The sequence below is a fragment of the Gossypium hirsutum genome, chromosome D06, assembly GCF_007990345.1.
Source record: "Gossypium hirsutum isolate 1008001.06 chromosome D06, Gossypium_hirsutum_v2.1, whole genome shotgun sequence".
Taxonomy (NCBI): Eukaryota; Viridiplantae; Streptophyta; class Magnoliopsida; order Malvales; family Malvaceae; genus Gossypium; species Gossypium hirsutum.
In genome coordinates this window covers 36,172,783-36,184,330 of record NC_053442.1, presented here as the reverse complement: position 1 = coordinate 36,184,330, position 11,548 = coordinate 36,172,783, and the positions used below count along the sequence as shown (strand labels likewise).

Below are 11,548 nucleotides of genomic sequence, written 5' to 3'. Positions count from 1 at the left end.
AGAAAACTAAAATAAAAAAAACTCCTAATTATTTTAATATGGAAATTTGGTCAAAGGTCATTTTATCTGGGACTCTTGGACTGAATATAGACATAAAAATTTAAACTAAGTAAATAAATAAATAAATAAAAATAAAACTTTACAACTTGGGCCACTTTGAAATTTGGCCTGATTTTCAACTAAGTATGGATGGATTTCTTGATTGGGCTGGGAATTTGCTTATTGGGCCTCGCCTTCAAGAATTTGGGCTTTTGTGACTCGTATCATTCCCCCCTTCCTCAAAAAGATTCATCCTCGAATCTAAAAAATCAAATGAACTCGACTTTCCTCTATCGAACGGGACTAATGGCAATTGAGTCCACTGAAAAGAATAGCCATGAGATAGTAAATAGCAACGGAAACAAGCTTGTAGTCCAATCATAAGCATAACAGAACAGGTATAACGCATGTGAATGGACAGATTCAGATTACCATGCAAACAATCTAATTTACTCACCACTGCCTCGTCAAATATTTGAAACAAAGATGGACATGTTTTAAGGCATTCAGTCGTCTCACATTGTTCCCACAAACCATGAATAAATTGCTAGTAATAAATCAAATGGTAAACATAATCGTCACAAGTAGGTATTTGAAAAGATTCACATGGTTCACAGAGTTGCATAATCATACCATGCATTAATCGACGGTCTATAGATTCACTCACACATGCATTATCAAAAACAAGAATCTTTTTATCAACCATCAAAACAGATAGATCATCAATAAATAAAATAGGACAGTCAAGCACGTTTCGATCTAAGTGTTCATCAACACGATCTTTATCACTATCCGAGGAGTACAAAAGTGTTTCAAAGGTTTCAAGCATCTTACCTCGATAAGCAGAAGAATAAGGGTCGATTTTACCTTTTTCATTTAAAACAAACCTTCGCTCATCGGGGGCATAGTGTACTCGAATCTCCGTTGTTTAGTTAACCTTTGTCAAATAGAACTCAAACTTCATGTACAACCACATAAACTGTTTAAGGCACGAATATAAATTGAAAACAAATTTGGAAAATTTCATTACCTTATTCTCCAAAATAGATTTGGACAAATTCGAGGATTTTACACAAGGTAAATCAAGAGAATAACAAATCACGCTTCTTTTCGTAATGACTTTATCAACCACAATCGAAGAGTAACAATTAATCGGATCAAAATGAGGGGATCTTTTAAGAACTAAGTCACCAAAAGTTTTATCAATAATTTTCAAATCTGCACTGGACTCGGTTTCTAAAATTTCCTTACCTCGCTTACCTTCGGGATCATGTAGTGTGATTTCATCTTTGCCTAAGTTGATCGTATGAAAGCGTCTTTCATTTGAGAGGTATTGAAGTTGAAAGTTATCTTTCGATCTTTCGGGAACCTGAAAAGTAGCAACACAAGAAAAATTCATATCTTGGTTAGTGGAAACATTCCTCACTACCCTTTCCACGTCTTTTTCTTTTGTTTCTTTTTCTAATTCATTTTCTCTTCTTTCTTCAATTTCTTTTTCACTCTCAATCTCTTTTTGCTCTTTTTCATTCTCTTTCTCTTTTTCCTCACTTGTTTTAACAGAATTTTTCAGTTTGATTTGGTCCTCATGGACTTGTTCCAGAGTGAGCGGCACTAAGGTGAGTTTCTTTCCTTGATGCTTGAAAGAATACCTATTGGTACGACCATCGTGAGTGACTTTTCGATCCAGTTGCCACGGTTCTCCTAGCAACAAATGGCAGGCTTGAATAGGCATTACATCGCACACAACTTCGTCTTGATACTTACCGATAGAAAAGACGATGCGCACTTGTTGAGTGACCCTAAATTGGCCTTCGTTGCTAAGCCCTTGTAGTTGATAAGGTTGTGGATGCTTGGTAGTGGTTAAGCAAAGCTTTTCCACCATCGTCGTGCTGGCTATGTTCGAGCAACTTTCACCATCAATAATAACTCTACAAAGCTTACCTTGTACGTGGTAGCGAGTATGAAAGAGATGTTCTCGTTGCTGCTCGCTCTTTGGTTTTGCCAAAGATAATTGTCCATGATCATGACAATCATCATCCATTCTAGGGACACGTTGAGGGTTGCACCTATGGGGCTGGTTATCCCTATCTTCCTTAATTGGATCTCGATATTGATGTTTTTGATTCACTCGTACCTCATTCAAAGTAGTATTCAATGCTTGAAGTGTAGCATTTATTTGTGTGATTGTAGCAGTATGTCTGTCTAACTGTTGTTGGACTTTCATAAGTGCATCATTATTATCACCTTTAGACATCTTCAAAACCTGTAAAAAATAAACGCTCAACACTCAAAAATAAAAGTTAGCAAACCTCACCATTAATCACTCAAAAAGAAAAATCAAATTCTCAATGAGGTCGAATTCAATCTTGTGAGTTCTTTATCAGAGTTTATATCAACCAATTAGAGAGTGTGAACCAAACTACCAAAGAATCCTAATTTGCACTAGGATGCCAAAAACTGACGAGACACCAAGTGATTCGTGTTTGACATGAGCTCGCCCATGAAGAAAGGTGCCGAATCCATGGAGTTGCCTTTGGGGCCAATTACTCGAGCACGTGCCAAGAAGTTCCAAGATGCTGTAGCAAGCTATATTGCTCGATTGTGGAGTGATGGGTTGATTGCCCATAAAATGCCCAGCTCAACTAGCTTGATTCGCAATTTCCTACAAGCTGATTTTAGCTTGTGTCAGCTCAATTTAGCTCAATTCGGCACTTAATTAGTTCAAGGAGCTGATTAAATTTATTTTTAATAAATTTAGTTAGTTGTGTTAGTTTAGAATCAGCTCAAATCATTTAATTAAATAAATGTGTCTTAATCTGGACATTTTTAATTCAGCTTATTAAATATGTTTTATATTAGTACATGCCTTTAATATGTCCATATTAAGTCATAAATTAAATGTGTTTAGTTTAATTACAAAGTTTTAATGTGTCTTGACTAAGACAAATTTATTAGTGGCTGCTAATTAATTTGTCTTAGCCGAATTAATGTGCAGAATTTTAATATGTCCAGCTGCTGATTTCATGAGTATTAAACTTGTCCTAATCACATTTATTTGATGTTTTTTTCAGCTAGCTTAATGGCAAAGAAAGCTCATAAAGAAGGAGCATGTATTTGGGCACATGCATGGACGGCATTTAAAGTGCAGCTGCCTTGTGTTTCCAGCTGACTTTTCGTGCAGCTCAATGGACTTCTAGCTGCTGTTTTTGAGCTTCTCCAAGGGCCAATTTCGTGGAGAGCAATGGCCAAAGAGTGTATCATAAATTCCAGCAGCCAATTCACTTGGTGGCTACTCATATTCGGCCAAAGAAGCATAATTTTTGAAGCTGTCCATTTCTCTTCTCCATAGCAGCAATTAAGCTATTTTAAAACATTAGTTGAATGTGAATTATCATCATTAAAAGGGCCAGCCGAATAATCTCTTCTAGAAGGATAAGATTCAGATTTTTGTTCATCAATGTATTTGGGAAATTTCTAGGAAGTTTCCTATAGAAACTTAAGGCATAAGAATCTGATTAATAGGCTATTCGGCTGCCTTAGTCCAGCCTATAAATAGACCATGTAATTCACATTTTGGAGGTTAATGAACAATTTGATAGCTTTGCTAAATTGTGAGGTTGTTTTCAACTCTCGTTATTCTCCAAAAACTTGCGAGACTTATCAAACATCTTTGTGGCGTCAAACTTGTTTTTGTTTCTTCTCGAACTTATCACTTTAATCCCAAAAGTGTGGCGTTCGATTCATACTAAGGTTCCTATCACCATTGATAGTGGGTCGAAGTTTTTTTCCATTTAACAAACCTTCCATCCATCCTTACCAACCTAAGCATTCTCCTAAGTTACGGGTTAACACATTCCTATTGTGTTAGTTCGGCTTTCGAATCCTTAGCCAAATTGCTTCCATTGTTTTCTAATTCATTTCCTAAACCAACAAAACCTTTTTGAGCCTAAATAGACCTCTTTCTTCTAGCCTATTTTGTAAAGCCTCAATTTACTCCTAATTCATGATCGGGCGATCTTTACGACTCAATTCGATCTCGAGGTGAGGGCGTATCAAGTTGGTATCAGAGCTAGCTGAATTGGAGTAAGAATTGTCGTCTTCGGTATTACGAGATTGTAAAAAAAATTCAAAAAAAAAGTTTGTATTCAATTTATTTATTTTTTTATTCTTTTTCTTTGTGTATTCAGTATTAAAAAAAATTCGGAATTAAAAAGAAAAAGAAAAAAAAAGAGAAGTGATTAAAATTCATTTTGAGCTTGTAAAAGCATTGCTTGCTGCCCGAAGGACCACATCTATACAGCCACACTAATTTCCTTCTATTTTCTTTGATTGTTAGCCTACCCGATCCTAAAATATTTCCATACCAAGCCTCATCTATTTTGTAAGCCGACCCCAAACGATTTTGATTTGTCAAACTTAGTTTGCGGAGAATTTTGGGAAGTGAAAATTGAGTGGTAAAAGGCAAGAGAGATTAGTGAGACTATTAAAGAGTAGAAAAGCCAAAGTGAGTGTTTATTCTTGTGAGTGATTGGTGAGTTCTTGTTGTGATTCTTTAAAGAATTTTTAAAAAAAAAATGTCACGGAGCCCGGAAAGGAATCCAAACGAGGGAGGTGGATTTCGTCCAATAAGAAACGTTGGAAGGGGAGTGCCGGATCTCACTTTGCAAGCCATTATGCAAGAAATGGAGCGAATGTTTGATCGCAAGCTTGAACCAATCGAAGACTGCCTATATCGAGTCGAAACCCGAAGGCAATGCGAAGTGACTCCGGAAGATGCAAGGCGAGGACGAGAGCAACCAATTGAAAACCATGGTGAAGAAGAATCTGAAGGTGATCACTTATCTGAACAAGGAAACCCTCAACGGTTCCAACGAAATTGAGTCCCAAGAAATCGAGACCGTTCGGATGACAATCTCAAAAATATTAAGATGTCTATTCCGCCGTTTCAAGGGAAGAATTATCCCGAATCTTACTTGGAGTGGGAAAAGAAAATGGAACTCGTCTTTGAGTGCCATAACTATTCGGAAAATAAAAAGGTAAAGCTCGCTGCCATTGAATTCTCGGATTATGCGATCGTGTGGTGGGATCAATTGGTGACTAGCCGAAGGAGGAATGGGGAGAGGCCTATCTCTACGTGGGCCGAAATGAAGGTCGTTATGCGCAAGCATTTTGTTCCCTCCTATTACCATCGGGAGTTGTACCAACGATTGCAAAATCTCACACAAGGCAACCGAACTGTCGAGGACTACTATAAAGACATGGAAATCGCTATGATAAGAGCCGACGTGGAGGAGGATCGTGAAGCAACAATGGCGAGATTTTTAGCCGGCCTAAATCGGGATATTGCCAATATCGTCGAGCTTCAACACTATGTAGAAGTTATGGACATGGTGCATATGGCAATAAAAGTTGAAAAAAATTGAAACGGAAAGGACCCATGCGGACATATCCAACGGCTTCTACCAACAAGTGGACTCAAGGGACTAGCAAAGCTCCCAATCGGCCTAAAGAGCCTTTCGTTGCTGCCAAACCCAATCAAGTAAGTGCCGATGCTAGCAAAAATAAAAACGAGGCTGTCTCAAATCGTTCTCGCGATATCAAGTGTTTCAAGTGTCAAGGAAGAGGCCACATTGCGAGTCAATGTCCTAATCGACGAGAGATGGTGGTTCGTTCAAATGGCGAGATTGAGTCCGAAGATGAACAAGAGGAGGAGCCTGAAATTCCCATGGAGGAAGGTGAAGAGCTCGAGCTACCCGTTGAAGGAGAATTACTTGTTGTCAAAAGGAGCTTGAATATCCAAGTAGCCGAGGAAGAACAACAACGAGACAACATCTTTCACGTTGCCATGTTCAAGGTAAGGTGTGTAGTTTAATTATTGACGGAGGTAGTTGCACCAATGTCGCAAGTTCTTTGCTGGTTGAAAAACTTGGTTTAGCCACCACAAAGCATCCAACTCCTTACAAGTTACAATGGCTAAATGACGGAGGCGAACTCAAGGTGACGAAGCAAGCAAGGGTGGCGTTTTCCATAGGCAAGTACCAAGATGAGGTGGTTTGTGATGTCGTACCAATGCACACGGGACATTTGCTATTGGGGCGTCCTTGGCAATTTGACCGGCGAGTAGTCCACGACGGCTATACAAACCGATATTCATTTAAGCACCTTGGAAGGAATGTTACATTAGCTCCTCTCACACCGAAGCAAGTGCATGAAGACCAACTCAAGATGAAGCAATCTATTGATCGAGAAAAAGAAAAAGAGAAAAACAAAAAGAGTGAAAAGAAAAAGAAAGAAAAGAATGAGGAGAGTGAGATAAAAACAAGAGTGACAAAAGAAAAAGAGCAAGAGTGTGAAAATAAAAAAATAAGTGTTTTTGCTAGAAAAAGAGAGATTCGAAAATTGATGTTGGCAAGGCAACCTATCTTTGTACTTATGTATAAAGAGTGTTTATTGGAAACTAACGAACTTGACAATACTTTGCCTACTCCTATCGTTTCTTTGTTGCAGGAATTCGGAGATGTTTTTCCTGAAGAAGTGCCAAATGGCCTACCTCCCATTCGAGGAATCGAGCACCAAATCGATTTTGTGCCCGATGCTGCAATTCCAAATAGGCCAGCATATAGAAGTAATCCTGAGGAAACGAAGGAACTAGAAAAGCAAGTAGCCGAATTAATGGAGAAGGGCTACATCCGTGAAAGCTTAAGTCCGTGCGCGGTTCCGGTATTGTTGGTTCCTAAAAAGGATGGATCCTGGCGAATGTGCGTTGACTGCCGCGCTATCAACAAAATCACAATAAAATATCGCCATCCTATTCCCCGCCTCGACGACATGCTTGATGAACTTAGTGGAGCCCAATTGTTTTCGAAGATCAATTTAAAAAGTGGGTATCATCAAATTAGAATGCGGGAGGGAGACGAATGGAAAACTGCGTTCAAAACTAAATATGGTTTGTATGAATGGTTGGTAATGCCATTCGGACTTACCAACGCTCCGAGTACTTTCATGCGTCTCATGAATTATGTTTTACGTTCGTTCATTGGAAAATTCTGTGTTGTGTATTTTGATGATATTTTAGTCTATAGCAAGAGCTTGGAAGATCATATTCAACATCTACGTGCCGTGCTTGAAGTCTTACGAAAAGAGGTACTTTATGCCAATTTAAAGAAATGTTCTTTTTGCACTAATGAAGTTGTTTTTCTAGGCTTTGTGGTAAGTGCTCGTGGATTAGAAGTTGACCAAGAAAAGGTCAAGGCGATCAACGAATGGCCGCGTCCAACGAACATCAGCCAAGTGAGGAGTTTTCACGGGTTGGCAAGCTTCTATCGAAGGTTTGTGCCTAATTTTAGTTCTGTAGCTGCCCCCTTGACAGGTATAATTAAGAAAAATTCTCCTTTTGTGTGGACTGATGAACAAGAAAATTCTTTTAATAAGCTTAAGGAATGTTTAACTAATGCACCATTGTTGTCTTTACCTGATTTTAACAAAACATTCGAGATAGAGTGTGATGCTTTAGGTATCGGCATTGGCGCTGCTTTGATGCAAGATGGACGGCCTATTGCATACTTTAGTGAAAAGCTTAACGGAGCTACGTTGAATTATCCAACGTATGATAAGGAACTATATGCATTGGTCCGAGCTCTCGAAACATGGCAACACTATTTATGGCCGAAGGAATTCGTAATTCATTCGGACCACGAGGCTCTAAAGCATTTGAAGGGACAAACCAAGCTCAATAAACGTCATGCCAAGTGGGTGGAGTATTTGGAATCATTTCCATACGTGATCAAGTATAAAAAGGGTAAGGAAAATGTTGTAGCCGACGCCCTATCACGAAGGTACGCACTTGTCAATTTAATGGATTCTAAATTGCTTGGTTTCGAATTTATCAAAGATCTTTATAAATCTGATGCTGACTTTGGTGAAATTTATGAGTCTTGTTCGCATGGTGCTTGTGAAAAGTATTTTCAGCATGAGGGCTATTTATTTCGTGAAGGCAAGCTTTGTGTGCCTCAAAGTTCTGTGAGAAACGTCCTTGTAGAAGAAGCTCATAGCGGAGGACTTATGGGCCACTTCGGAATTGCTAAAACTTTAGCAATATTGCATGAACATTTCTATTGGCCCAAAATGAAACGTGACATAATAAGGAAATGTGATCGTTGCATCACTTGTAAGAAGGCAAAGTCACGAATCAAACCGCATGGATTATACACCCCGTTGCCTATTCCTGATGCTCCGTGGGTAGACATTTCAATGGACTTCGTTCTGGGCCTTCCAAGAACCAAAAGAGGGAGAGATTCAATATTTGTTGTTGTAGACCGTTTTTCAAAAATGGCCCATTTTATACCTTGTAATAAAACTGATGATGCTACTAACGTTGCTAGTCTGTTTTTCAAGGAAGTTGTTAGGTTGCATGGGATCCCTCGAACCATTGTCTCTGATCGCGACACAAAGTTTCTAAGTCATTTTTGGAGGACGTTGTGGGGGAAATTGGGCACCAAACTTCTATTTTCGACAACATGCCACCCTCAAACGGATGGCCAAACCGAAGTAGTCAACCGTGTGCTATCAACTTTGCTTCGAGCTATTTTGAAAAAGAATTTGAAGATGTGGGAAGATTGCTTACCTCATGTGGAGTTCGCATACAATCGAACCGTTCATTCTGCTACGAAATTTTCTCCTTTTGAGGTAGTATACGGTTTTAATCCCATTACTCCTCTTGATTTGATTCCTATGCCTTCTAATGAATTAGTACATGTAGATGGCAAAAAGAAGGCCGAATTTGTTAAGCAATTGCACAAAAATGTTAAGGATAATATTGAGAGGAGAACCGAACAATATGTTCGAGGGGCAAATAAAGGGCGCAAACGAGTCGTGTTCAAACCCGGTGACTGGGTTTGGATCCACATGCGCAAGGAACGGTTTCCCGATCAAAGGAAATCCAAGCTTCAATCAAGGGGTGATGGCCCTTTTCAAGTATTGGAACGGATCAATGACAACGTCTACAAGATTGACCTACCGGGTGAGTATACAGTGAGTGCAAGTTTTAACGTTGCTGACCTTTCTCCTTTTGATGTAGGTGACGATTCGAGGACGAATCGCTTCGAAGAGAGGGAGGATGATATGAGCTCGCCCATGAAGAAAGGTGCCGAATCCATGGAGTTGCCTTTGGGGCCAATTACTCGAGCACATGCCAAGAAGTTCCAAGATGCTGTAGCAAGCTATATTGCTCGATTGTGGAGTGATGGGTTGATTGCCCATAAAACGCCCAGCTCAACTAGCTTGATTCGCAATTTCCTACAAGCTGATTTTAGCTTGTGTCAGCTCAATTTAGCTCAATTTGGCACTTAATTAGTTCAAGGAGCTGATTAAATTTATTTTTAATAAATTTAGTTAGTTGTGTTAGTTTAGAATCAGCTCAAATCATTTAATTAAATAAATGTGTCTTAATCTGGACATTTTTAATTCAGCTTATTAAATATGTTTTATATTAGTACATGCCTTTAATATGTCCATATTAAGTCATAAATTAAATGTGTTTAGTTTAATTACAAAGTTTTAATGTGTCTTGACTAAGACAAATTTATTAGTGGCTGCTAATTAATTTGTCTTAGCCGAATTAATGTGCAGAATTTTAATATGTCCAGCTGCTGATTTCATGAGTATTAAACTTGTCCTAATCACATTTATTTGATGTTTTTTTCAGCTAGCTTAATGGCAAAGAAAGCTCATAAAGAAGGAGCATGTATTTGGGCACATGCATGGACGGCATTTAAAGTGCAGCTGCCTTGTGTTTCCAGCTGACTTTTCGTGCAGCTCAATGGACTTCTAGCTGCTGTTTTTGAGCTTCTCCAAGGGCCAATTTCGTGGAGAGCAATGGCCAAAGAGTGTATCATAAATTCCAGTAGCCAATTCACTTGGTGGCTACTCATATTCGGCCAAAGAAGCATAATTTTTGAAGCTGTCCATTTCTCTTCTCCATAGCAGCAATTAAGCTATTTTAAAACATTAGTTGAATGTGAATTATCATCATTAAAAGGGCCAGCCGAATAATCTCTTCTAGAAGGATAAGATTCAGATCTTTGTTCATCAATGTATTTGGGAAATTTCTAGGAAGTTTCCTATAGAAACTTAAGGCATAAGAATCTGATTAATAGGCTATTCGGCTGCCTTAGTCCAGCCTATAAATAGACCATGTAATTCACATTTTGGAGGTTAATGAACAATTTGATAGCTTTGCTAAATTGTGAGGTTGTTTTCAACTCTCGTTATTCTCCAAAAACTTGTGAGACTTATCAAACATCTTTGTGGCGTCAAACTTGTTTTTGTTTCTTCCCGAACTTATCACTTTAATCCCAAAAGTGTGGCGTTCGATTCATACTAAGGTTCCTATCACCATTGATAGTGGGTCGAAGTTTTTTTCCATTTAACAAACCTTCCATCCATCCTTACCAACCTAAGCATTCTCCTAAGTTACGGGTTAACACATTCCTATTGTGTTAGTTCGGCTTTCGAATTCTTAGCCAAATTGCTTCCATTGTTTTCTAATTCATTTCCTAAACCAACAAAACCTTTTTGAGCCTAAATAGACCTCTTTCTTCTAGCCTATTTTGTAAAGCCTCAATTTACTCCTAATTTACGATCGGACGATCTTTACGACTCAATTCGATCTCGAGGTGAGGGCGTATCAGTGTTGCACCGAGGAAGGATTGTGCACACGTTTAAATCCTACTAACACAAGAAATAAGAAGGTGTTAGATATTTTAAAAGGATAATAAAAAGCAAACAAATGAAAACCTACAGCTAAGAATCAATAAAAATTGCTGAAAACAGAAAACTCGAAAAACTGCGGAGTAACTTGACAACTTCGTTCGAGGTGTTCCCGATCTCCAAAAATCACGAAATTAAATCTGGAGTGTCCTTATATATTGAATTTTTGATCTGAAAGTTTTGGGCACCAAATTCAACCCGCTGAATCTTTTTTTAAATTTTTATTGAATTTCGTCTTTTTTGATTTTTTTGACTTTTTTGAATGATTTTTTTGCGGGAATAATTTTTTTATATTCAATCACAGTGCCAAAAACATGTATGTAAAATTTCAGATCAATCAGACAACGTTTACCCACTCAAATGAATTTTTTTTGAACAATTTTTCTGGGTAAAACTGCTGTTTATGCTGTAAAAAATAGAGATCAGTTTAGAAATCAACCAAGAACACCCAAAACGCCCAAAATTTGATACCAAATGATACGAGGTTGCGCGCGGACCAAGATCGAGTTGCCAAGTCACGAGAAACTCCTACGAAAACCCTAAACAATCAGATCCGAAACGAAACAGAAAATTAAAAGATTAGATTTTGAATTTCCAGATCTGAAATAAAATCCCCAAATCAGCAAAGAATCAAATTGAGAATAGAAATAAGTGTTAGTAAGGAATCTTGAAACCCTAGAAATTGGGGATTTTTGGGCTGATTCCTTAAGATAGAAAAAGGCTGAAAACACAATAAGAACAG

General features: G+C 38.2%; 1 pseudogene; it reads left to right on the top strand.

Moving 5' to 3' along the window:
• Positions 1-4,613: 4,613 nt before the first annotated feature.
• LOC121218404 (uncharacterized) lies at positions 4,614-9,048 on the top strand (annotated as a pseudogene).
• Positions 9,049-11,548: the final 2,500 nt, after the last annotated feature.